Raw genomic sequence first — 27,316 nt, forward strand, 5'->3', positions numbered from 1 at the left:
CATTCTTCGCCTTCCTTGCTTTTGTCTTCTTCCTTCCTTTGTCCTTCTCTTTTCCTTACCTCTTCTCTTTCCCTTTTCTCCGCTGCGGCGTTTGAGACCTCTCTTCCTTCCTTTCCCTTTCTCTTTCTTCCTCCCTGTGCGTGTCTGAAGGCCGACCCACGCCCTTCGTGCGTAGCCGGTGACGGGGTAACGCGTAATTCCCCGCCCCGGGTAGACAGGTAGGACACGTACGTACCCCCTGGTAACGGCCAGGCCCAGGGAGGGGTGATTACCCGAGCTGATACCTTCCGAAAATGCCGATTGGTCCCTCCGTCCGTTTGTCGGGAGGTGTGACCTGAGGTGTGAACAATCACCTAAGGCGGGAGTGCCCTCAGAGAGGGCCCCCACAAGGGAGGAGCGCGCCATCGGAGACGCCGGTAATCATGGGGGATTCTTCCGCAATGGTTTCCTCACCTTCCACTAAGTCTGCTCACAAACGTAAGTATACTGAGTCTCAGCCACAGACGATTCTTCCATCGTTGCCACAGTTCCTTGTTGTTTCTCGGTCTGATGAAGGTCACGACTTCTCCACGGTCAACCCTTTCATTATTCAGAAAGGTGTCGACGCAATAGCAGGTCCTGTAAAGTCTTGTTCCAGATTACGGAATGGCACCCTGTTGTTAGAAACACACAGTGCCCTCCAGGCACAAAAATTGCTGCGTACTTCTCTGCTCCACACCTTCCCTGTCCGGGTGTAACCGCACCGTACCTTAAATTCGTCGCGTGGAGTCGTTTATACATGCTCCCTCGATGGATTGTCTGACGAAGAAATTCAGCACTATCTGTCTGACCAGGGCGTAACGGCAGTTCATAGAGTAATGAAACGGGTTGACACGAACATCATTCCAACCCGCACTGTCTTCTTGACATTTGACACAGTTCAACTCCCATCGCAAATCAAAGCAGGCTATGAGATAATTTCCGTTCGCCCTTACGTCCCAAACCCTACGCGTTGCTATCGATGTCAGCGGTTCAATCACACCAGCCAGTCCTGTTCCAATCCAGCCAAATGTGTTACGTGTGGCAAGGATGCCCATGAGGGTGCTTGTCCACCTCCATCCCCTCGCTGCATCAACTGTATGGGTGACCACGCTGCTTCCTCTCGAGATTGCCCCGTTTTTAAGGACGAGAAGCTCATCCAGGAAATAAGGGTGAAGGAAAAGGTGTCGACCTTTGCTGCTCGAAAATTATTCGCCAGTCGCAAGCCCACCGTGCCTCAGACAGGAAAATACAGCACTGTCCTTGCTTCTCCTCGGCCAACAAAGGAGGCGGCCACGCAGACTTGCGACCTCACCTTTAGTACCACGGTCGTCAGATCGGCCAGCGCAAATATCGCTCGTTCAACCTCACCACTTTCGCCTGCCCACTCTGTGGCTCACCCTTTGTCGGGTTCTGCTACATCTCGAGCCCAAAAGTCGGACGCCAAGTCTTCGAAAAAAGAGCATACTCGTGAAGAGTTTTTACGTACCGCAACTTCACAACCATCGGTTCCTTCTTCATCTAAACCACATTCTTCCAAGAAGGCTACAAAGAAACCCAGTTCCTCTCCTTCTCCGCCAAGGCGTGCCCCCTCTACAGCACCACCTGGCGGACATCGCCCTCGGCCATCTTCTGTGTCGCCGAGGCGCACTGCTGGTGGCCTGTCAACCGGCCGATCGCTGGTGGCAGGGACTGCTCCTGACCAACCTATGGATCAGGATCTTCTGCCTTCGGCTGAATGCCATTCCATGCTGTCGGTTGCTAGCTCCGAGCAGTCTTTGACTTGACAGCAACTTTGGTCACATTCCTCCATTTTCTGTTCACCCCATGTCCATTATCCACTGGAATATCCGCGGCATTCGAGCCAATCGAGATGAATTGTCGGTCCTCTTACGCTCCTACTCGCCGGTCATCTTCTGTCTTCAGGAAACAAAGCTGCGTCCCCATGACCGCTTTGTTCTCCCTCACTTTCAGTCCGTCCGATATGACCTCCCCTCTGTTGAAGGCACTCCAGCCCATGGAGGACTCATGATTCTTCTCCATGATACTCTCCATTATCACCCAATCCCCTTAAACAGTTCCTTCCAAGCTGTTGCCGTCCGTCTTTCCCTTTCTGGATACACGTTCTCTCTTTGTACTATATACATTCCATCATCCACACCAATGGCACGAGCTGATCTCCTTCATCTTCTTGGTCAGCTTCCACCCCCCTATTTGCTGGTTGGGGACTTCAATGCCCACCACCCGCTTTGGGGATCTCCTCATCCTTGTCCACGTGGCTCCATATTGCTAGACGTCTTCCACCAAGCGGATCTAGTTTGCCTCAACACTGGGGTCCCCACATTTTTGTCTGCCTCCACGACAACCTTATCTCATTTGGACCTTGCGGTCGGTACTGTTCCGCTAGCTCGGCGCTTCGAATGGTTCGCCCTTGATGATACACACTCGAGTGACCACTTTCCATGTGTCCTTAGATTGCAGCCTCAACTGCCATATATGCGCCCGCGACGCTGGAAGTTTGCCCAAGCCGATTGGACACTTTTTTCGTCTCTCGCGACATTCGATGACCGTCGCTTTCCCAGCGTCGACGATGAGGTCACACATATTACCGACGTTATCCTTACAGCTGCGGAACGTTCAATACCACGCACCTCCGAATTGCCCCGGCGCCCCCCAGTTCCTTGGTGGAACGAGGCATGCCGTGATGCAATACGTGAGCGGCGACGTGCTCTTCGCATTTTCCGTCACCATCCTACTTTGGCCAACTGTATCCGCTATAAGCAGCTCCATGCGCGATGCCGTCGCGTCATCCGCGATAGCAAGAAGGCAAGCTGGAAATTCTTTATTAGCTCATTTCACACCTTCACTCCCTCCTCGGAAGTTTGGAGTCGGCTTCGACGGTTCTCAGGCGCGCCTAGTTTCTCCCCGGTCTCTGGGCTCACTGTCGCGCATGATACCTTAGTGGACCCCGTCGCAATTTGTAACTCATTGGGTCAGCACTTTGCTGAGATTTCGAGCTCTTCAAATTACCCGCCAGCGTTTCTCCCGAAGAAACGTGCAGCGGAAGTGCGACCTCTTGCTTTCTCCTCTCAAAATCACGAAAGCTACAATACTGTTTTCTCCATGCGGGAACTCCAACATGCCCTCTCATCTTCTCGCTCCTCCGCCCCGGGACCGGATGGTATCCATGTCCAAATGTTGCTGCATTTATCAACCCCTAGTCTGCGTTACCTCCTTCGCCTTTATAATCGAATTTGGACCGACAGTACCTTTCCCAAACGGTGGCGGGAAGCTATTGTCGTTCCCGTTCCGAAACCTGGAAAGGACAAACATCTCCCCTCTAGCTATCGCCCCATTTCTCTCACGAGTAGTGTCTGTAAGGTTTTGGAGCGTATGGTGAATTACCGTTTAGCTTGGTGGCTAGAATCCCGCAGTCTTTTAACACCAGCCCAATGCGGATTTCGGAAGCATCGTTCTGCCGTTGACCATCTTGTTGCTCTCTCCACTTATATCATGAACAATTTTCTCCGGAAACGCCAAACGGTAGCAATATTTTTTGATCTGGAGAGAGCATACGATACCTGTTGGAGGACAGGCATCCTCCGCACACTGTTCTCTTGGGGCTTTCGAGGCCGGCTGCCCCTTTTTCTTCGCGAATTTATGGCAGAGCGCACTTTTAGGGTGCGGGTGAACACTACTCTCTCCCGTACTTTCTCCCAAGAAAACGGGGTACCCCAGGGATCTGTGCTGAGTGTTGTACTATTTGCCATCGCCATAAATCCAATTATGGATTGTCTCCCTCCTGATGTCTCGGGCTCCCTCTTTGTGGACGATTTTGCGATCTACTACAGCTCTCAACGGACCAGCCTTCTTGAACGACGTCTTCAAGGATGTCTCGATCGCCTCCACTCGTGGAGCATCGAAACTGGCTTCCGTTTCTCACCCAGTAAGACCGTTTGTGTCAATTTTTGGCGACGTAAGGAGTTTCTTCCGCCCTCCTTACATCTAGGTCCTGTCAACCTTCCGTTTTCAGACGTCGCTAAATTCTTGGGTCTTATGTTTGACAGAAAACTAAGCTGGTCCTCCCACGTTTCCTATCTTTCGGCTCGCTGTCTGCGATCGCTTAACACCCTCCGTGTCCTGAATGGTACCTCCTGGGGAGCGGACCGAGTGGTCCTTCTCCGCCTCTATCGCGCCTTAGTGCGCTCGAAATTGGATTATGGAAGCATAGTCTACTCCTCTGCTCGGCCGTCTATTCTTCGGCGTCTCGACTCTATCCACCACCGTGGATTACGTTTAGTGTCAGGAGCTTTTTACACTAGCCCTGTGGAAAGCCTTTATGCTGAGACTGCTGAACCTCCGCTGTCCAATCGGCGGGCAGTACTCCTGAGTCGTTATGCTAGCCATCTGTCTTCCATGCCTACTAATCCAGCCCATGACCTTTTTTTCGACGCCTCCTTTGATGTAGGGTATGCAGGCCGCTCCTCTTCCCTACTACCCCCGGGAGTCCGCTTCCGTCAACTGCTCCATTCTCTTTCCTTCCGCTTTCCTAAAACCTTCTGGACAACTTGGGGTACAGCACCGCCTTGGCTCCGTCCCCGGATCTGCCTGCTCCGTGACCTTTGTCAATTTCCCAAGGATGGTACCCCTACACTTGTTTATCGTCGGGCATTTGCTGCTCTATGTGCAGCAATGACGGAGGCCACATTTATTTACACCGACGGCTCGAAAACATCGTTAGGTGTAGGGAGTGCTTATATTGTTGGCGACACCCCAAATCAATTTCGGCTTCCCGACCAGTGTTCGGTTTATACTGCGGAGCTTTACGCTGTTCTCCAGGCTGTCCACTACGTCCGCCGCCATCAGCGGATACAGTACGTAATCTGCTCAGATTCTCTCAGCTCTCTCCTCAGTCTCCAAGCTCTTTACCCTGTGCATCCCCTGGTCCACCGGATTCAGGACTGTCTGCGCTTGCTCCACCTGAGGGGCGTCTCGGTGGCGTTCCTCTGGCTCCCGGGACACGCTGGTATCTGTGGGAATGAGGCGGCTGATATAGCGGCCAAGGCCGCAGTCTCTCTTCCTCGGCCAGCTATTCGGTCGCTTCCCTTCACCGATCTACGGAGCGGTTTATGTCGCCAAGTTGCTCATTTATGGCATGCGCATTGGTCGGCACTTCCCTGTAATAAATTGCGGGAAGTGAAAGCCCTTCCTTGCGCTTGGACCTCTTCCTCCCGAACGCGTCGTCGGGAGGAGGTAATTTTAGCTAGACTCCGGATAGGGCACTGTCGTTTTAGCCATCGACATCTTTTAAGCGGCGATCCTCCCCCACTCTGTCCCCACTGCTCTCAGCTGTGGACGGTAAGACACCTTTTAATTGAATGCCCCTATTTTAATCCGTTACGCTCCCGTCTACAGCTATCGCCTGATCTATCGTCGATTTTAGCAGATGACACGCGCTCCGCCGACCGCGTTCTCCAGTTTATTAGTGACAGTGAAATGGCGTCAGTCATTTGAACCTTTTTTTGGGGACAATCACCCCCTTTCTGTAGTGGATTTTTAAGCATTCTTCTATTTTTAGTTTCTCAAATTTTCTGACTTTGTTCCCATTGCTGCTGGTTTTAAAATTCGGTTTTTTACTGTCTTAAGTCACGGGCTGGGCGCTAATGACCTTAGCAGTTTTGCGCCCTAAAACCACAAAAAAAAAAAAAAAAAAAAAAATGTATGTGCCATCCTGGGGAAGACATAGCGTAACCACACTCATGGGTGTGTAGGGTGGTAGCGTGGTTGTAGTGGGAGGGGGTGGGGGGATGGGAGACAATGAAGGGCTGGGAAATGGGGGGGAGGGGGGGGGGCTGCACGAAGACGAAGGAGAAATAAAATGGGTATCAAGTGAACAACATGGCAAAAATGTAAATATATTATTAGTAGAAAATGACTGAAATAGGACTGCAAATGGCTGTTTGTTATTTTTTTTTTTTCTAATCAAGTAAATTAGAACTACCACATTCAACAGAGAAACCGTATGTTATTCAGGAATAATCGTGCAGATAATCTGTGCTAAAAAAAAGGGAACCCAACAGATTTTTAAAATAATTTATTGGTGAAGACCACATAATCAACCAGTATACCAAGTGGTGTTATCTGCCATACCCGTCATACCATATATGCAGCATAATGGTTAAAAAAAAAAAGAAAAAACCACACAAATAAAAAATAATGCATACTGAAATCAAAAGTTGTACTCTTCAGTATATTAGTAAAGGAACATAATAATGATGGGAGCATATGACAAACCAATGATAATTGCAAGAACCAAACTACATATGGTGAAATATGCAATGTATTTTTATGAAATGAGGAAGGGAGTTGGAAGGGGCAGAGGGAAGTACAAGTTGCAGGCAGAAGTCAGGTAGGTAAAAATAACTGCAAACTGAACTCAGTATGATGATGAACCTAGGGAGCAAAACATCACTACAAGAATATTAGGAAATGAGTGGATGGCGTGGAGGGGGGGGGGTAAAGCCCAGGTGTATGGCCTGAAACTAGTCATCAAGTGATGAGTGAATAAAAAAAGTAAAATTTGAGACTTTGGACTGGTTTTTCGTTGTACTGATTAATAGAAGCTGGTGACCCACAACTACTGCTGCATGCTAGAGGTTTGTTAAGTAAAAATGTCTGTTACATTTCAGTTTTGACATCACTTGATGACCACAGTCAAGATTAGTATAACAGCTCCATCATTATCCTCACAGCAGACAAAGGATCTACCACTGCACTACTTTACCGAAAGGAGTATGTCAGTGAAGGTCTACGCCAGCTGTCTGACACCTCTACATACAGTGGCTGCGATCAAGATCCTGTCCCTGTGATTCAAACTGACCTGCACTCCCTCCTTAAAACCTCAGGTCCTTCCCAAGGACTAACACCTAAATCCATAGAACTTCTCACCTCACCCAAACCATGCACCACCACCTCTTACCTTCTTCCTAAGATCCACAAACCAAATCATCCTGCCTGCCCTATAGTTGCTGGCTTCAAATCACCCGCTGAACATATATCTCACTTAGTTGATCAACACCTGCAACCATAGTACAAAGACCCCCCCCCCTACATCAAAGATACCAACCATTTTCTAGATCATCTGAAATCCATGCCCATCCCACTCCCACCACATACCTTGCTTGTCATCATTGATGCCACCTCCCTGTATACCAACATCCCCCACGTACATGGTGTGTCTGCTGCTGAACATTTCCTCAGTCAGCATCCACCTGATTCCAAACCTATGACATCCTTTCTACTCACCTTTATACTTACCAACAACTACTTCACCTCTGACGGGCAGACATACAAACAGATCAGGGTGTATCCGTGGAAACGAGGGTGGCTGCTTCCTATACCAACCTTTTCATGGGTTTCTTGGAGGGGGCTTTCCTGGGATCCATAAGTCTTCAGCCCCTGGTTTGGTTTAGATACATTGATGACATCTTTACCATATGGACTCATGGTGAGGCTGGCCTGCTTAAATTCCTGGAATCTCTTAATACTTTCTCCCAGTTAAATTTCACATGAACCTATTCTGAATCCCATGCCACTTCCTAGATGTTGATCTTGTCTTCACCGACGGCCAGCTACACACTTCTGTCCACGTTAAACCTACCAACAAACAACAGTACTTACATATTGACAGTTGCTATCCTTTCCATGTCAAACATTCCCTCCCATTCAGCCTTGGCATCTGAGGCAAACATATTTATTCAGATGCAGACTCTTTACAGCAATACACCACCATTCTCACCTCAGCTTTCACTGCATGTAATTACCCCACCAGCCTAGCTAAAAAACAAATTCCCAGGCCATTACATCCAATCCTGGCACTACTTATCCCTCCACAAAACAGCTTTGGAGCACACCATGGGTGACTCAGTAATCCTGGTCTGGAATATGTTGATCAGCTACTTCGACAGGGCCATGACTTCCTAAAATCATGCCGTGAAATGAGATCCATTCTGTCTGAAATTTTGCCCACCACACCTAGAATAGCTTTGCATTGCCTTCCCAATCTCTGCAATATTCTTGTCAGACCCTATGTTCCTCCTGCACCCATCTCGCTACCCTATGGCTCCTAGCTGTGTGACATCCCTGCTGCAAGACTTGCCCTATGCACCCTCCTACTACCACCTATAATAGCCCTGTAACTGACAAAACATATACTATCAAAGGGAGGGCCACCTGCAAAATGGCGTGTCGTATACATGACATTTGTGACCTCGGCACCTGTTTCACCACATGTGCCATCTGGATTCTGTCCTCAGACATCAGTTTCTCAGAACTCCGCAGGTGGTAAATAGCACTAGAATATGTCAGTTCTCGCCACCCACCTGGCCTTAATTTACGTTAATTTCTGCCATCTCAGCATTTCTTCACTGCTACTTGCTTCACTCCGTTTTAATTTTCTACATCTTTCATTGTCCTTTCCATCTATTTTTCACCTCCCCCCCATACCTCTGTTACGTAGAATGCACTGATCTTTTCAGTCTTATTAACTCATGCATGATGTTTAGGCAGCAATCTCTGTCTGCATATTACCCTGTCCAATCCTTTTACTTCACCCTTCTTCCTTCCGCTTCAACCCTTTTGCCTGAAGAAGGAGCCACTGGTTCCTAAAGCTTGCCAATTACAACAGTCTTTTATGTGTGTGTTCTGTCACTGCTTTGTGAGTTGATTAAATAACAGTCAAGATTAGGTATTTTGTGTACGATAAATTTATTAAAAGTGCAAAATATTAGCAGTTCCAGTTTATTGTAATATATTTACATATTTTGACAATCTCCTGACAAATGATCAGGGAAGTGAGTATTATTTCTGGGTCTGTGGAAGGAGAACTGAATCTAATTTAGTCTAGTGGATCTCTTCTTTGAGAAATGTGAAAAGTTGCTCCAACTGCCTTGTATGTATTAAGGAGCATCCTGTTTCCCTAGGCCATGACTTTAATTGGCCTGTGGTTCTATCTACAGAGACTGAAGCATTTCTTCTGTAGCAGATATGAGCAGATATGGTGTATTTGGCAAAAAGAAGGTTTTTGGCATCTGATAGACTATATGGAAGATCATTTATGTAAAGTGAAAATGAGGGGCCTAAGACTGAACCTTGGATTGCTTTATGGATTGTGTGAAAAAATGTGCAGTGCTGGCTGTTTCTGAGGTCATGATTTCATGTAATTCAACATATTGCTGTCAATGTTGTAGATAGTTTTTAAACCATTCATGTGCAGTCTCTTATTCCAAAGGAATCTATTGGTTTTGGAATGGGGTAATTAGAATTTGTAATTATTAGAAAAATTAGTTATACAGTTTGTCCATCCCAGAGCATGAAATAAATAAGTGAAATTTCTTTTCAATGAATTTTTTCAGAAGAGTGTCAGCCATTGGCTCTAACTAGGTATAATCAAATGTGTTGAGTGCACCCACAATTTGTTCTCTATCTATTTCTGACAGTCCTGTAGCACCAGTTTCTTGCATGTCTCTAGAGACTTTTCTGCAACAGATGCCATATCTGTTGAATCGAACATAACCACAGTTCCTATCCCTCTATCCCTCCTACTCAAAGCTCTCAAATTGTAGTGGCATGCCTTGAAGTGAAATTCTCCTAGCAGTGCCTCTTTAGACAAGTACTCTTACCTTTTCATTAGAGATCCTTTGAGATCACAAGAAAGTATGACCAGTAATAACAACAAAAAGTTTTATTGAGCAACAAATATGGAGACATTCTTAATAAAGAAAGGGTCTGCAAGAGGATAGAAAAGCAAGTGATAATAAAGAGTGTAGGTTCATTTTGTTGGTCCTGTTGCATACAAAAGCAGCTTTTGCATAAGACATTGTACGAGTTGACTTCAAAGTATACAGGGAAAGTGATTTCTATGCATACATATTTAAAATTACAACAATACTCTTTATACACTAACTATTTATACAACACACTTCACAAATTCAGATGTTCTTCCTTTTTAGTAAAAACATTGATGATTCCATGTCAAGTGGTCTGGAGTTTCTTGCATGACCATCATGTATTTTGATGAAATTTTGTGTGATCATTCTCACGTGTTCCTAATGAACATAGGTAAATGCTGCAATAATATAGTAATTTGTTTCACCCATAATGCAGGTTTCAACAGTGCCCCCCCCCCCCCCCCCGAATGGTCGCCAACTTTGATACATAGTATCTCCGGCCTCCTTGTACACCTTTTTGTGTTGTCTGAACTGAAATAATAATAATAAACAGTTTTCATGAGCAATTTTCTTTGAAACAATTTTTGAGGCAGTCAGTCAAAAAAATACATACTTGAAAAAGATGTGAAGTTTAGCTTTTTATCTCTTCAGACATAAATTTGTGACAAAGCTGTAGTTTTACATGTGATTACTTACCAGAAAAAGGTCTTCAAATGTAATCTTTCATTCTCCTACTGCCTTTCATTATTTTACAAATTGAGGGAAAATTTGATGATCGTTGTAAAAATGCAAAAGATGGGTATTTTCGGCACACTTTTACAAAAACATACCTTCTGAAATTATTTTTTTCATTAGAAGGTCATGTTCTAAGCTACACATAAAAGAAATGTTTTGTAGTGTGAGCATATAAGGCTTCAAAAAATAATGACAAGGTGAAGGTGCAATGAAAATATGCTCATATTCCATTGGTCCTCAAACGTGAAATTTTATATTATGTTTTACAGTTGTTTAATACTCCCTGGGAAGGTAATATTAAAAAATACTGGTGATCAGGAAGTGTGCTCGAGTCAGAAGAACTCGAGATACTACAAAAATGGTGACATCTTTTGTCATGACTCATCATGGCATACTTCAGCCAGTTTTTTTTTTTTTTTTTCCTAAACTTCAAAATTTTACTGTGGTTTACAGAAAACTTTTCAAATGAGAAAACCAACATCTCCACCTCCATGGAGGCAATGTCAAGAGCTGTGCAACGGCAGCCATGGGTCAGTTTCCTTACCATAGGATCCGAAGCCTAACGAGAGTTTGTTTCCACACAGGTTCAAGCCTGATGATACATTTCTTTGAATGTTCCAGGCCAAAGCTAGAAGAGGTTTCTTTTAGGATATTAACCTTATTTTTACTCCATGCTACTCAAATTTTTAGAGGTTTGATTAATTTGCTGTTGAATATCACAAGAAAAAGTATACTGTCAGTCAGACACTGCCAGTGACGAAGCTGGACTCACATGCTGTTCCAAAATTCAGCATTTTTCACTCCTTGATGGCCAGTAACGCAGATTTGCTGGGCTATGTGGCTGCATAAGTCTTACAAAGGTGTCCTTTCACTCAGTGGAAGTATTGTCTTTCCTATCCACTACTCTTTTTCATAAATGTGTGCTTAATACTGTCCTGACTGGAGGTCCAATTTTAATATACGTCCTTCACTCTCATTGCTCTCATGCAGAAAAAATCTATCATTTCAAACTCTACTGACCTGAATTATTATTTCACTGGTCAACAAAAAAATATGATTTTCCATTTTCCTGCTAGAGTATGGCCATGTTTAAACATCCCTTCTTGTGATTCTTTATTTTCTTGACTTTTTCTTTTGCCGATGACAGCTAATTTGATGCTACTAATGCTTTCAGTGCAAAAGTGAAACAGATTTATAGATGTAAGAATCTGCCTATGAACTGGATGGGCCTTGCAAGCTTGCTTTCGCTGCTAATCACTTTGTTGTACTTCCAGTCCAATTGAATGTGAGTTTACAGTACTCGCAGCAAAAGAAAGAAAACTCTGTTCTGTTGTCATACTAAAGTTTCTTCTATGATAGCATAAAATGAGAAAATTTTCGAAAGTTTTGAACTGTGTTTTTACATAATCAGTCGGCTGCTTCATAAAAACACAAATAGCAATTGTGTCATGTCACAGTCACTGGCAACACAAAAACTCGTAGATTCCAGGCTGAATTAGGGGAAAATAGACAAAAAATGGATTGATGCTTGACCATTTTCTATGTGGAAACCTTACACTGTATCCTGAAATAAAAAAAAATAAATAACTTTTAGAAAAATCCATTAGGATAATAAGCTCTTCTTCCTGTACATCAAATTTAAGGGCTTTAAAGCAAAGCTTCGATGTTTGATGATGGCATGACACTCCAAATTTTTGTCCCTCCTCCTTCAACAAATTCACCCACTGCCATTTGCTTTTGTCCATAGTGTCCCATCAGTATGGAAATTTGTGGTAAGTTTCTATGGGACCAAATTGCTGATATCAACGGTCCCTAGGCTTACACTCAACTTAATCTAACTTATGCTAAGGACAACACACACTCCCATGCCCGAGGGAGGACTTGAACCTCTGACAGGGGAGCCACACAAACCATGGCAAGGTGCCTTAGACCATGCAGCTGCCTCGCATGGCCCCATGCATTCTTTAACTTGCAAACTGGAAACTGCCATGCTGAGAAGCTCAGGTGATTACTTAAAATTATTACACATGCAAAAAGAGAACACCATCTTTATCATTGGATTTTTTATGCTCTTGCACCTTTCATAAAAAGAAATTTTGCACAGTTGAAAACTTCAGAGATGTTTAAAAAACAGAAAGATTACTTTTTGTACATTTTCGAGTTCTTATGGCTTGACCTCACCTTCTGTTCCTGAGGATTTTTCATATTGCCTACCCAGAGAGTAATAAACAGCTGCAAAACATGTAAAAATACAGATTTATTTTGGGTACCAGTGGAATAGGGTTACATTTTCACTGCACATTCACATTGTCATTGTTTTTAGAGCCTTATATGCTCATATTGCAAAACCAAATATTTTTATAGTAGCTTAGAATTATTTAAAAGAGTCTGCAGAAAGCACATTGTTAAAAAAGTGGACTCAGAATACTCAGTTTTGACATTTTCACAAAAATCTTGAATTTTGCCCTTAATTTGTAAACTATTCAAAAGCAGTAGGAGAATGAAATTATATATTCAGATACCTTGTTTCAGTAAGTTATCACATGAGAAGTTTCAGGCTTATCATGCACTTACTTAGATTGTAAAAAGGTTAAACTTCACATTTTTTTCAACTGTATTTTTTTGTCTGACTTTGTCTCAAATTGTCTATATGTTTTACACGAGGGCTATCCACAAAGTACATTACGTTTTGGAATTAAAAATAAATAAGATATTGGAAATTTTTTTATTATATACAGATGAAAGCCACACTTAAATACTACTTTTCTACATAGTTGCCATTTAAATTAAGGCACTTATCATAGCGATGGACGAGCTTGGAAATTTCTTCGTCGTAAAATTTGGTTGCCTGCGCCTTAAACCACGTGGTTACCTCTTCTTTTGGGACAGAAAAGGTGTGATTTTTGTGGATTTCCTGGAAAGAGGCACTACAATAAACTCTCAAAGGTATTGCCAAACTCTGCACAACCTCAGAAGAGCAATACAAAACAAGCGCAGGGGAAAGTTGGGCTCAAAGATCTTGCTGATTCACGACAACGCCCGGGCCCACACTGCAAATGCCACTCATGAAGTTCTCGAATCTTTTAAGTGGGAGTTGTTTCCTCACCCGCCGTACAGTCCCAACCTGGCACCGATCGACTTCCACTTATTCCCAGCAATGAAGAAGTGTTGGCTATGCAGCGTTTTGATGACGACGCACAGCTTCAAGAAGAACAGCGCGGAACATCATCTCTTTGCTGTTTACCGTTTCGAATTAGTTCAGTGTTGCGCCTGTTGTTGGTAGTATTATACTTCTTGTGTAAAGCGTTGTTCTGGTTACGATGCCACATTTTAGTAACCGTGTATATAAGAAGAGGAAGAACATAGGGAAAAGAAAATTAACACTGATACCAAGTTGCGATACTGCAATTACTGAAACAGTGCATCCTTCTGCTAAGCAACACATGGTCGGCCATAGCCCTGTGACATCTTCTAGCAAGAAGCTGACTGGTGGAAGTGACAGATTTCGTGAATATGTTATGATATTAACGAAGTACTGAATATTGGATTATTATCTTCTGTGCTGAAAGAAAGTGTTCTGTGCAAAATGTGTTCAAGTGTAGGAGTGGGACTAGAGATAACAAAGCACTTTGGTTTAGCTTGTGAGATGAAGATAATCTGTGCATGTCGCAAGTATCAAGTGACTTTCTACAATTCACATGCCAGTCTCTTTGGTGAAAATGGACGATCTAGAGTGTTTGATGTGAATGTTCGACTTGTGTATGGTCTTCGATCCATTGGAAAAGGGTCTGCTGCTGGTAAACTGTTTTGTGGTATTATGAACTTGCCATCGCCTCCAAGCAAATTTGGGTACTACTGTGAACTGGTAGGATCCTCTGTTGAAGATGTGGCTTTGAAAACCATGAAGGAAGCAGTGGAGGAATCTGTAGAAATGAACGGTGGTTCTAGGGATTTGGTAGTGGCATTAGATGGTTCCTGGCAAAAGAGGGGTCATAAATCCCTGAATGGGGTTGTAACTTCTACTTGTGATGATAGTGCAAAAGTGATAGATGTTGCAATATTATCAAAACATTGTAGGTGCAAAAATAAAATCAAAGGAGAGCACAGTGGAACCTGTGAGGCAAATTTTAGTGGATCAAGTGGAGCAATGGAAGTGGATGGAGTGAAACAAGTTTTTGAACGAACGTTAGGTACAAATACTACCTTGGGGACGGTGACTCCAAAGGTTTCAAGACTATAGAGGAACTAAAACCATAGGAAATGAATTTGTAGTTGAAAAGTTGGAATGCATTGGGCATGTGCAAAAGCGTATGGGTGCACGGCTTCGAAGGCTCAAACAAACTTTGGGTTCAAGTAAGCTCAGCGATGGAAAGACAATAGGAGGGAGAGGCAGGGTTACTGATGAGGTGATTGAACATCTACAGAGATACTATGGGTATGCTATAATGCAAAATAATAGTAATGTTAGTGACATGCGAAAAGCAGTGTGGGCATTGTTCCTTCATACTGCCTCTTCCAATGAATACCCTCAACACAGCCTGTGCCCAAAAGATTCCTGGTGCAAATATAATGCAAAAAAGGACTATGATCACAAACATGGTTTGCCAGCAGCTGTGATAAATGCAATAAAACCAATTTTTCATGACTTAGCACAGCCAGAATTGTTACACAAATGTCTACACAGAAAGACGCAGAATCCTAATGAGAGTGTAAACAATTTGATTTGGGAAGTGACTCCTAAAAGGGTGTTTGTAAGCCTAAACACTGCACTTCGGCATTTATGATGCAATAGCAATCTACAACGAAGGGAACAGTGTGAAGTTCTGAAGGCATTAGGATTTACAGCTGGGGTGAACACTGTACGAGCACTAAGAAATATTGACAGAGAAAGGATAAGAGGAGCAGAAAGAAGAGAAAAGGCATATGAAGTATGATGGAACAACAGGCCAGAAAAGAAGACAGAAGAGGAAGCTTTTGGAGGATGAAGAAGAAGACCCTGGTAATCCATCCTATAGTGCAGGAATGTATTGAGAAACTTTGATAGCCATTTCCCGTAAATTAGAATTTTTCGAATATAAGGAACATTTTCTCAAAATCCACTCAAGCTAGAGAGATGAAATTTTTATACAGCACTCCTAGTGGTCAAACTTACATTGTAACACAGCCATTTGGCAATATGTTCAGTAGTTTCATTTCAGTTTAATTATAAAGCAATTATTTGTAAAAAAAATTTGGGTCATTAATAAAAAAAAATAATTGGAAGGAAACTAGAAAAGATACTCCAAAATCTCTCTGTCATAACTGCAATACTAAACCACTCTTCTTCTTCTTCTTCTTCTTCTTCTTCTTCTTCTTCTGCTTTTACAGCCTCATTGGACCACTTCAGTCAATCATTTCTGGTTCTCTTCTTTGGTATTTTCCCCTTCCGAGTGGCCCAGTATCTCTTCATTCGTTCCGATGCTTTTCGTCGTTCCTCATCTGTAAATACCCTTTTCATTGTATGTCGTTTGTCAATTTTTGGTTTAAATCTTATTTCTGTGTCCCTCAACTTCTTTAAATTTGGCGTTTTGTTCTGCAAATCTTCCAGAGTTATTTCCAGTTCTTCCATATCCTCTCTTATTTCCTTAAGCCATCCTCCTTGTTGTTTCAAATTCCAGAGTTTCTCAATAATTTTCCTTGATAATCTGGTTTCTGGTGTCCTCAGAATGTGACCACAAAAAGAGATCCTTTTCTTTCGTATAGTATCGGTGATGGGCTCCAGTTCTCTGTATACCACTTCATTTGGAACTATCCGCCATTGCCCAGCTTTTTGATATTTCTTATTTATGCATGTTCTAGCAATTCTTCTCTCTACTTTTAAAATTTTGTCAATTCTGTTTTTCTGGGTGACTTTAAAAAGAGTTTCACTTCCGTATGTAACCTCTGGTTGAACCACCGTCTTGTAATGTTTTAATTTTGTTTTAATTGATAGACATTTTTTATTGTACGTAGACCATGTTAGTTTTTGAGCTTTTATCATTTTATTAGTTCTTGCTCGCCATGCAGGTTTCTCGTCCAATTTATGTGTTATTGTTTCACCCCCCCATGAACCATGGACCTTGCCGTTGGTGGGGAGGCTTGCGTGCCTCAGCGATACAGATGGCCGTACCGTAGGTGCAACCACAACGGAGGGGTATCTGTTGAGAGGCCAGACAAACATGTGGTTCCTGAAGAGGGGCAGCAGCCTTTTCAGTACTTGCAGGGGCAACAGTCTGGATGATTGACTGATCTGGCCTTGTAACATTATCCAAAACGGCCTTGCTGTGCTGGTACTGCGAACGGCTGAAAGCAAGGGGAAACTACAGCCGTAATTTTTCCCGAGGACATGCAGCTCTACTGTATGATTAAATGATGATGGTGTCCTCTTGGGTAAAATATTCCGGAGGTAAAATAGTCCCCCATTCGGATCTCCGGGCGGGGACTACTCAAAGGGACGTCGTTATCAGGAGAAAGAAAACTGGCGTTCTACGGATCGGAGCGTGGAATGTCAGATCACTTAATCGGGCAGGTAGGTTAGAAAATTTAAAAAGGGAGATGGATAGGTTAAAGTTAGATATAGTGGGAATTAGTGAAGTTCAGTGGCAGGAGGAACAAGACTTTTGGTCAGGTGATTACAGGGTTATAAATACAAAATCAAATAGGGGTAATGCAGGAGTAGGTTTAATAATGAATAAAAAAATAGGAGTGCGGGTAAGCTACTACAAACAGCATAGTGAACGCATTATTGTGGCCAAGCTAGACACAAAGCCCATGCCTACTACAGTAGTACAAGTTTATATGCCAACTAGCTCTGCAGATGATGAAGAAATAGATGAAATGTATGACGAGATAAAAGAAATTATTCAGGTAGTGAAGGGAGACGAAAATTTAATAGTCATGGGTGACTGGAATTCGTCAGTAGGAAAAGGGAGAGAAGGAAACATAGTAGGTGAATATGGATTGGGGGGAAGGAATGAAAGAGGAAGCCGCCTTGTAGAATTTTGCACAGAGCATAACTTAATCATAGCTAACACTTGGTTCAAGAATCATGAAAGAAGGCTGTATACATGGAAGAAGCCTGGAGATACTGACAGGTTTCAGATAGATTATATAATGGTAAGACAGAGATTTAGGAACCAGGTTTTAAATTGTAAGACATTTCCTGGGGCAGATGTAGATTCTGACCACAATCTATTGGTTATGAACTGCAGATTGAAACTGAAGAAACAGCAAAAAGGTGGGAATTTAAGGAGATGGGACCTGGATAAACTGAAAGAACCAGAGGTTGTAGAGAGTTTCAGGGAGAGCATTAGGGAACAATTGACAGGAATGGGGGAAAGAAATAGAGTAGAAGAAGAATGGGTAGCTCTGAGGGATGAAGTGGTGAAGGCAGCAGAATCAAGCAGGTAAAAAGACGCGGGCTAATAGAAATCCTTGGGTAACAGAAGAAATATTGAATTTAATTGATGAAAGGAGAAAATATAAAAATGCAGTAAATGAAGCAGGCAAAAAGGAATACAAACGTCTCAAAAATGAAATCGTCAGGAAGTGCAAAATGGCTAAGCAGGGATGGCTAGAGGACAAATGTAAGGATGTAGAGGCTTGTCTCACTAGGGGTAAGATAGATACAGCCTACAGGAAAATTAAAGAGACCTTTGGAGAGAAGAGAACCACTTGTATGAATATCAAGAGCTCAGATGGCAACCCAGTTCTAAGCAAAGAAGGGAAAGCAGAAAGGTGGAAGGAGTATATAGAGGGTTTATACAAGGGCGATGTACTTGAGGACAATATTATGGAAATGGAAGAGGATGTAGATGAAGATGAAATGGGAGATAAGATACTGCGTGAAGAGTTTGACAGAGCACTGAAAGACCTGAGTCAAAACAAGGCCCCGGGAGTAGACAACATTCCATTAGAACTACTGATGGCCTCGGGAGAGCCAGTCCTGACAAAACTCTACCATCTGGTGAGCACGATGTATGAGACAGGCGAAATACCCTCAGACTTTAAGAAGAATATAATAATTCCAATCCCAAAGAAAGCAGGTGTTGACAAATGTGAAAATTACCGAACTATCAGTTTAATAAGTCACAGCTGCAAAATACTAACGCGAATTATTTACAGATGAATGGAAAAACTGGTAGAAGCCGACCTCGGGGAAGATCAGTTTGGATTCCGTAGAAATGTTGGAACACGTGAGGCAATACTGGCCTTACGACTTATTTTGGAAGAAAGATTAAGAAAAGGCAAACCTACGCTTCTAGCATTTGTAGACTTAGAGAAAGCTTTTGACAATGTTGACTGGAATACTCTCTTTCAAATTCTGAAGGTGGCAGGGGTAAAATACAGGGAGCGAAAGGCTATTTACAATTTGTACAGAAACCAGATGGCAGTTATAAGAGTCGAGGGGCATGAAAGGGAAGCAGTGGTTGGGAAAGGAGTGAGACAGGGTTGTAGCCTCTCCCCGATGTTATTCAATCTGTATATTGAGCAAGCAGTAAAGGAAACAAAAGAAAAATTCGGAGTAGGTATTAAAATTCATGGAGAAGAAGTAAAAACTTTGAGGTTCGCCGATGACATTGTAATTCTGTCGGAGACAGCAAAGGACTTGGAAGAGCAGTTGAACGGAATGGACAGTGTCTTGAAAGGAGGATATAAGATGAACACCAACAAAAGCAAAACGAGGATAATGGAATGTAGTCAAATTAAGTTGGGTGATGCTGAGGGAATTAGATTAGGAAATGAGACACTTAAAGTAGTAAAGGAGTTTTGCTATTTAGGGAGTAAAATAACTGATGATGGTCGAATTAGAGAGGATATAAAATGTAGACTGGCAATGGCAAGGAAAGCGTTTCTCAAGAAGAGAAATTTGTTAACATCGAATATAGGTTTAGGTGTCAGGAAGTCGTTTCTGAAAGTATTTGTATGGAGTGTAGCCATGTATGGAAGTGAGACATGGACAATAACTAGTTTGGACAAGAAGAGAATAGAAGCTTTCGAAATGTGGTGCTACAGAAGAATGCTGAAGATAAGGTGGGTAGATCACGTAACTAATGAGGAGGTATTGAATAGTATTGGGGAGAAGAGAAGTTTGTGGCACAACTTGACTAGAAGAAGGGAGTGGTTGGTAGGACATGTTCTGAGGCATCGAGGGATCACAAATTTAGCATTGGAGGGCAGCGTGGAGGGTAAAAACCGTAGAGGGAGACCAAGAGATCAATACACTAAGCAGATTCAGAAGGATGTAGGTTGCAGTAGGTACTGGGAGATGAAGAAGCTTGCACAGGATAGAGTAGCATGGAGAGCTGCATCAAACCAGTCTCTGGACTGAAGACCACAACAACAACAATTTAAATTGTTTCACTATTTTAATTTCCCTATTGTTCACTGTGATGTGATCTATTACAAGTGGATCCGTTACCATTATTTCAGTCTTTTCAAATGATATCTGGAGTCCTAATTTTTGTGCTATATTTTGTAAGCTTGTTATTTGTTTCGTGGCTTCCTGAATATTATTAGCTAGTAATGCTAGGTCATCAGCAAATCCCAAGCAATTTAGGTTTATTTTATCTTTCTTAGTTCCAATTTTAATACTCATAGGATTTTCCTTGTATCATTCTCTCATTACATATTCAAGAGCACAATTGAATAGCAATGGTGATAAACAATCTCCCTGTCTCAACCCTGTTTTAATCGTAAATGGTTCAGATATTTCTCCTCTAAATTTTACTTTGGATTTGGTGTTTGTTAAGGTTAACTGTATCATTTTTATTAATTTAGGATGAAGTCCAAAATTCCTTAATATTTTCATCATTGAAGATCTATGGATGCAATCATATGCCTTCTTGAAATCTACAAAGGTTATGACTAGTTGTTTTTGCCTTCTTTTGTAGATATCCATAACTAACTTCAAGGTGATTATCTGTTCTGGGCAGCTTCTCCAGGATCTAAATCCTCCTTGATATTCTCCCAGTTCCAGTTCTAGTTGATCTTTACAGTGGTTGTATAGTATTCTTGCCATGATCTTATACGTGCAGTCCAAAAGGGAAATTCCTCTATAGTTGTCTGGATTTGATTTTCCTCCTTTCTTATGTAATGGATGTATTATAGCAGTAGTCCAATTTTCTGGTAATTTCTCTTCATTCCAGATTTTTACTATGCATTGGTGTAATGCTATCTTTACTGGTTCTGCTGCATATTTCCAAAGTTCAGCAAACGTTTGATCTTCTCCACTTGCTTTGTAGTTTTTAAGTTCTTTCAAAGCTCTGTAGACCTCATTAATTGTAGGTGGATTTATATTTTCTGCTGGTGTTTTAATTGGGGTTTCTGTGTTTATCTGAAGAAATTCTGGGGGATCTTCACAATTTAGTAACTTGTTAAATGTTTCTGCTAGAATTTCTGTATTTTTACTATTGCTATGGGCTAGGTTATTATCTTTATCTTTTAACATTAATGTTGGAGGATCATATCTTTGTAATTGTCTGCCAAATATTTTGTAATAGTCTCTTGAGTTTGTTTTTTCACTATTTGTTTCTATCATTAATAGTATATCTTTTTGGTACTGACGTTTAACTCTCCTTATTATTTTTTGTGTTGTCTTCCTTTGTTTTGTGAGTTCCAAATATGATTTTTCTGTTTTTTCATTTTGATGCCTTAACCAGGCTTGGTGTCGATCCAACACTGCTTCATCACATTCATCGTTCCACCACTGGTGTTTTTTCCTTGGATTTATAGGGGCAACTTGTTCAGCTATTTGTTTCAATTTGGGAATTATTTCTTCCAGATCATCTGTTATTTTTATATCCCTGGTTTGTGCTTCATAATCCTCATTTTGTATCAGTTTATGAGGGTCATAGGTTCTCTTCTTCTTCTGGTGGGATTTTTCTTTGCTAATGGGGTTAATTTAATTTTAATTTTTATCATGTAATGATCTGATCCGGTATCTGTCCCTCTCAGTACTTTCACATTGTAAATTTCCTTGTGGTAATTCTTGTCCATGCAGACATGGTCCAGTTGCCATTCTCCTTTTTTCCAGTCTGGATGTTTCCAAGTTTTTAGTTTACTTGGTCTTCTCTTAAAATACGTCGACTTTGAGATCATGTCATGGTTTCTGCAGAATTCCACTAGTCTTATGCCATTTTTGTTTGTTCTTCTTTGTGCTGTCCATTTCTCTATTATGTCTCTATATCTCTTTTCCCTTCCTAACTGGGCATTGAAGTCTCCAATTAAAATTTTGATGTGATTTTTATTAATGTTATTCGTCGTTTGATCTAAGAGCTCCCAAAATTTTTCTACCTCTTCTCTGTGTTCTTTTTTATTATTTTTATCATTTGTCGGGGCATGGGCATTTATTATTGTGTACATTTTATTTGCAGCTTTTAGAGTTAATGTTGAGAGCCTGGGAGATTGTGCTTTAAATTCTATTATGGACTCTATTATTTTCAGACTCACCACGAATCCTGTTCCAAATTGTAGACACTGTTTCATGACGCTTTTCCCTGGTATTCCCTTATAGATCCTATATCCTTGTGATTCTATTGGCTCCTGATCAGTATTTCTCATTTCTTGAAGTCCGGTTATGAGAATCCCCTTGCGATCCATTTCATCCGTCAGAATTTTGAGTTTGCCTGGTTGTATGAGGGAATTTGTATTGTGTGTCGCAATGTAGTTTATTTGTCCTGTCTTGAGTTTTGGTCGTCTGTCCGTTTTGGGTATTTTCAGATGCTCCGACTCATCCAAGTTATCTTTCAGGTGACTGCCCACCGTATCCGAGTGCAGTCTTCCTTGGTTATTGCCAAGCGGTGGATTTTTCCTTGAAAGATTTCCTTCCATGTTTGACTTTCAAAGGTAGTCAACATTGTATGGAGCAAGCTCCGAGTTACAACTACGGTTGTTAGCCGTAGAGGTTGTTTAGTGTTTGGTCCGCGAGAGCTATTTTATTTTGCTCAAGTCCGCCGGTGAACAGGTGAGGACCCCTCTATCCGCCACCTGGGACGCGCCACGTCGGAGTATCACCTCTCCGCCTGCTACGACACCGTAGTAGTAAACCACTCTATATGTAAAAAAAAATTCAAATTTTTCTATTTGGTAGTTTATTCATAAATGTTCCTCAAACTTAGTGATTTTGACATGGGCAGCATAGGCACCTCCAGCTCCCCTTAATGTAATTTCACACCAGAGGACACAAAAAATTGTACAAGATAGCCTAGTTTTGTTTCTTTCATGAAAATATTGTCAAAGAAATAAAGTCTTGAAAGTTGCCAAAAACTGAAGGGCGCACTCTTGAAAACTGCACGTTGGTGTTAAATATATCTTTCAAATATTAAATTGGTAAAAGTCAAACTTTGCTGATGTTGATTGTGGGAACATGTGTGACTATTCATATCAAGTTTAATCAAAATCTGTTATGGTCATGTTGGAGCTTTTCCCGAAATTGCTAAAACAAATGCCACTGTGAATATTTTGTTGGATATGTGCTATACCGCATGTAGTGAAGAACAGCAGTATGAAGGAAGAGCTTTAAGTGTAAATCTGAGATATTCTTGTGCAGTTGTAAAATTTCCATAGCAAAATAAAATCAAAAACTTATAATTGCCCAAAGAAATATGAGATCACTAAAGTGAATGTGAATGTTATGGCATTATTGTGATCTTTCATACATGGATGGAATTCTACGTTCACATTAGTACCAACAATTGAGGTAGCACATGAGCAGGAGCCATTAAATGGGGTAGAATGCTCCAATTTTTTGTTTGTTCATATTGATGGAAACTTAAACTGGAAAAGGCATAATACTGAGCTTGTCAAACAGTTAGCTACCTTTGTACATTGTATTATTTCTAATCTTGGAAATAAATGAATTAAATTCCTGACATATCTGCATATTTCTACTAAATAATATCTTATGCAATAATTTTCTGTGGTAGCTCACCATTGAGAAAGAAAGTGCTGAATGCATAAAAGTGAGCAATAAGAATAATATGTAGCAGGTAGTTGCACGAGCAGGACTAACAAAATAATGTGTTTATTAATGTCAACACTAATTGTGTATACATATCCTTTAAACTGACTCATTCCACATCATTTTGATAAAAGAATTGTTCAAATGGTCTATGGAACAAACATAACAGAACACAGAGGATCTCATTGACAAACTGTCTCTGGCATTAAACAAATGTTAGAATGGGGGAACATAACATGTGAAATGCCAAAGGCATTGGCACTTGGCACAATCTTATGTCTATGTTACATAAATGATGTTACAATGACTAAATGGTGTTCAAAAACTAATGTTTGCTGGTAATGCTGACATACTAATAACGGGGCCCAAACCAACCTCAGCAGACAGAGCTCCAGTGATAGCTGAAGACACATAGAAGTCTTAACATGACAAAAATTCATATTATCAAATTTAAAATAGTCATTACTGAGCTGTTAGCACTATAAGGCGACATCAGTAGTCATGTATTAAATAAAATGCACTGTAAAATTTCTTGGGATCCAGATGGTTAACAAGTTAAAATGGAGTTGACAGGTAGATAAATTGATCATGAAGCTCAGTTTAGTGTTATATGTGAATAGAAGTATTTCTCATTGTGTTGACATATAGACAAGTGTGTTGGCTAGTTTTGCATATTTTCACTCCATTGTTATGGAATTATCTTCTGAGGCTCTGCACATAAAGTAAATAAAATGTTTATACAGCAGAAGCAGTGAGAATACTGTTAAAGTGTATAATTGTATATCTTTATGTCCTACTCTGGGATGGGATCAGGGTTGTAGATAACACATCCTGGTATGAGACAGTACTCTCTTTATTACACAAATAACCACAGAACGAGATAACATCCATACAAGAGCCAGCGATAGAACCAGCTCCAGCAGAATCTCAGTTCAAAAGGTCACCTGCTTGAGAGCACAGCCATTAGTCAGTGAGGTTGATATGTTGCACTGCAATGTCCCTCTCCCACATGCCCTCTCCTCCACATCCTCGTAGTGTGGAACTTCAGTGGGAGGTGACTGCCATGAACCAACAATGCTGAAACAGTATGACATCCATACAGCAGGAGAGGTATGGTGGGTAGAAAACTATTGGCCACTATCCCTCTTTCCAGCAGTTTCCAAAATAACAGAAAAATTAATGAAGCACAGAATCAACAAATATCTAAATGAACATAAGCTACTAAATAGAAATGAGCGTGGCTTCCAGGCACGTAAAATACAGAAACAGTGCTAATGTGCTACACTGAACAAATAATCAAAAATCTAGAATAAGACAACTGTGTAATAGGAATAAATTTAGATATCTCCAAAGCATTTGATACTAGCAATCAAGGCATTCTTATAGAAAAACTGGAAGCATTAGGTATTCATGGGACAGGGGAAAAGTGGTTTGAATCATAACTACAAAGCAGAACACAGGTTGTAGGACTGATGTCAGATTACTCCAACCACAAAATAAATTTAATACTAGAGGCAAAAAAAGTGGAAACAGGAGTGCCACAGGGCAGTATTCTAGATCCCTTATTGTTCCTTGTCTACATAAATGACATACACACCTCAGATGCAGCAGCAAAGGCCATACTATTCACAGATGAAACTAGTGTGATAATAGGTGCACCAAAGCAAATGCTGCAAACAACTACTGATCAAATAATAAAGAATGACTACACTTGGTTCAATGCAAACCAGTTGATATTAGATGCAAATAAAACAAATTATATGCAGTTTGGGAAAATATGACAAAATGTAAATCTTGATCTGCTGGTGGGTGACAAGGCCATAGACAGAGTGGCAGCAACAAAATTGCTGGGGATTCATGTAGATGAAAATCTTAATTTTAATAACCATGTAATGAAACTTGTGAAGAAACTTAACTCAGCCTGTTTTGCTCTTAGAATTAGTGCAAATGTTTATACTGCACAGGGTGCCAGGCTGGCATATTTTGACTATTTTCAGTCTCTTGCAACATATGGAATAATATTTTGGGGTTCCACCACATGCCATCTAAAATAAATCTTTCTGTTACAGAAGAGGGCTATTTGAGTAATAACACACAGTCATCCGCAGACACAATGCAAACACTTGATTGATTTGATTGATTTTAACAGGGAAGCTAAAACAGCTTAGGTGACCTGCCACTGCCCGCAGGGAAACTAGATTTATTGTGCGGTATCGCTCCCTGTATATCTAGTAAAGCCAACCAGTGCCCTTAAATAGTGCAAGGAGACCCTCTACTAGTTTTTTAATAGACACAATTTCTTCAGGTCTAGTTGTCCCAAAGATTCAGTATCTTTTACTCTCCAGTGCCATGCATTCGAAGATTAGGTGTGATGCAGTTTCTTCACCTTTATCACAGATCCTACATTTAGGGTCCTTTTCTGTTATACCCATTGTGTGTAGATGTTTTTTGAAATTTCCATGGCTGGTCATCAGTCCAGTCATGCAAACCCTTATTCGACAAGCTTAAAGTTCTAACAATACCTTCTTCATATACACTATGTGATCAAAAGTATTCAGACACCCCCAAAAACATACATTTTTCACATTAGGTGCATTGTGTTGCCACCTACTGCCAGGTACTCCATAACAGCGACCTCAGTAGTCATTAGACAACATGAGAGAGCAGAACAGGACACTGCAGAACTCACGGACTTTGAACATGGTCAGGTGATTGGGTGTCACTTGTGTCATATGTCTGTATGTGAGATTTCCACACTCCTAAACATCCCTAGGTCCACTGTTTCCGATGCGACAGTGAAGTGGAAACATGAAGGGACACGTACAGCACAAAAGCTTACAGGGCAACCTCATCTGTTGACTGACAGAGACCATTGACAGTTGAAGAGGGCCATAATGTATTATAGCCAAACATCTACCCACACCATCACACAGGAATTCTAAACTGCATTAGGATCCACTGCAAGTACTATGACAGTTAGGCAGGGGGAACTTGGATTTCATGGTCGAGCGGATACTCATAAACCACACATCATGCCAGTAAATGCCAAATGACACCTTGCTTGGTGTAAGTAGCATAAACATTGGACGATTGAACAGTGGAAAAATGTTGTGTGGAGTGACGAATCACGGTACACAATGTGGCAATCCGATGTCAGTGTGTGGTTGTGGTGAATGCCTGGGGAACGTCATCTCGCAGCGACTGTAGTGCCAACAATAAAATTCGGAGGGGTTGGTGTTATGGTGTGGTCGTGTTTTTCATGGAGGGGGCTCGCGCCCCTTGTTGTTTTGCATGGCACTATCACAGCACTACAGAAGAATGTTGAAGAGATTAGATGGGTAGATCACATAACTAATGAGGAAGTATTGAATAGGATTGGGGAGAAGAGAAGTTTGTGGCACAACTTGACCAGAAGAAGGGATCGGTTGGTAGGACATGTTCTGAGGCATCAAGGGATCACCAATTTAGTATTGGAGGGCAGCGTGGAGGGTAAAAATCGTAGGGGGAGACCAAGAGATGAATACACTAAGCAGATTCAGAAGGATGTAGGTTGCAGTAGGTACTGGGAGATGAAGAAGCTTGCACAGGATAGAGTAGCATGGAGAGCTGCATCAAACCAGTCTCAGGACTGAAGACCACAACAACAACACATCACAGCACAGGCCTACATGGATTTTTTAAGCACCTTCTTGCTTCCCACTGTTGAAGAGCAGTTCGGGGATGGTGATTGCATCTTTCAACATGATTGAGCACCTGTTTATAATGCATGGCCAGTGGCGGAGTGGTTACATGACAATAACATCCCTGGAATGGACTGTCCTGCACAGGGTCCTGACCTGAATCCTATAGAACACCT

Source organism: Schistocerca cancellata, chromosome 9, assembly GCF_023864275.1.
Source record: "Schistocerca cancellata isolate TAMUIC-IGC-003103 chromosome 9, iqSchCanc2.1, whole genome shotgun sequence".
Lineage (NCBI taxonomy): Eukaryota > Metazoa > Arthropoda > Insecta > Orthoptera > Acrididae > Schistocerca > Schistocerca cancellata.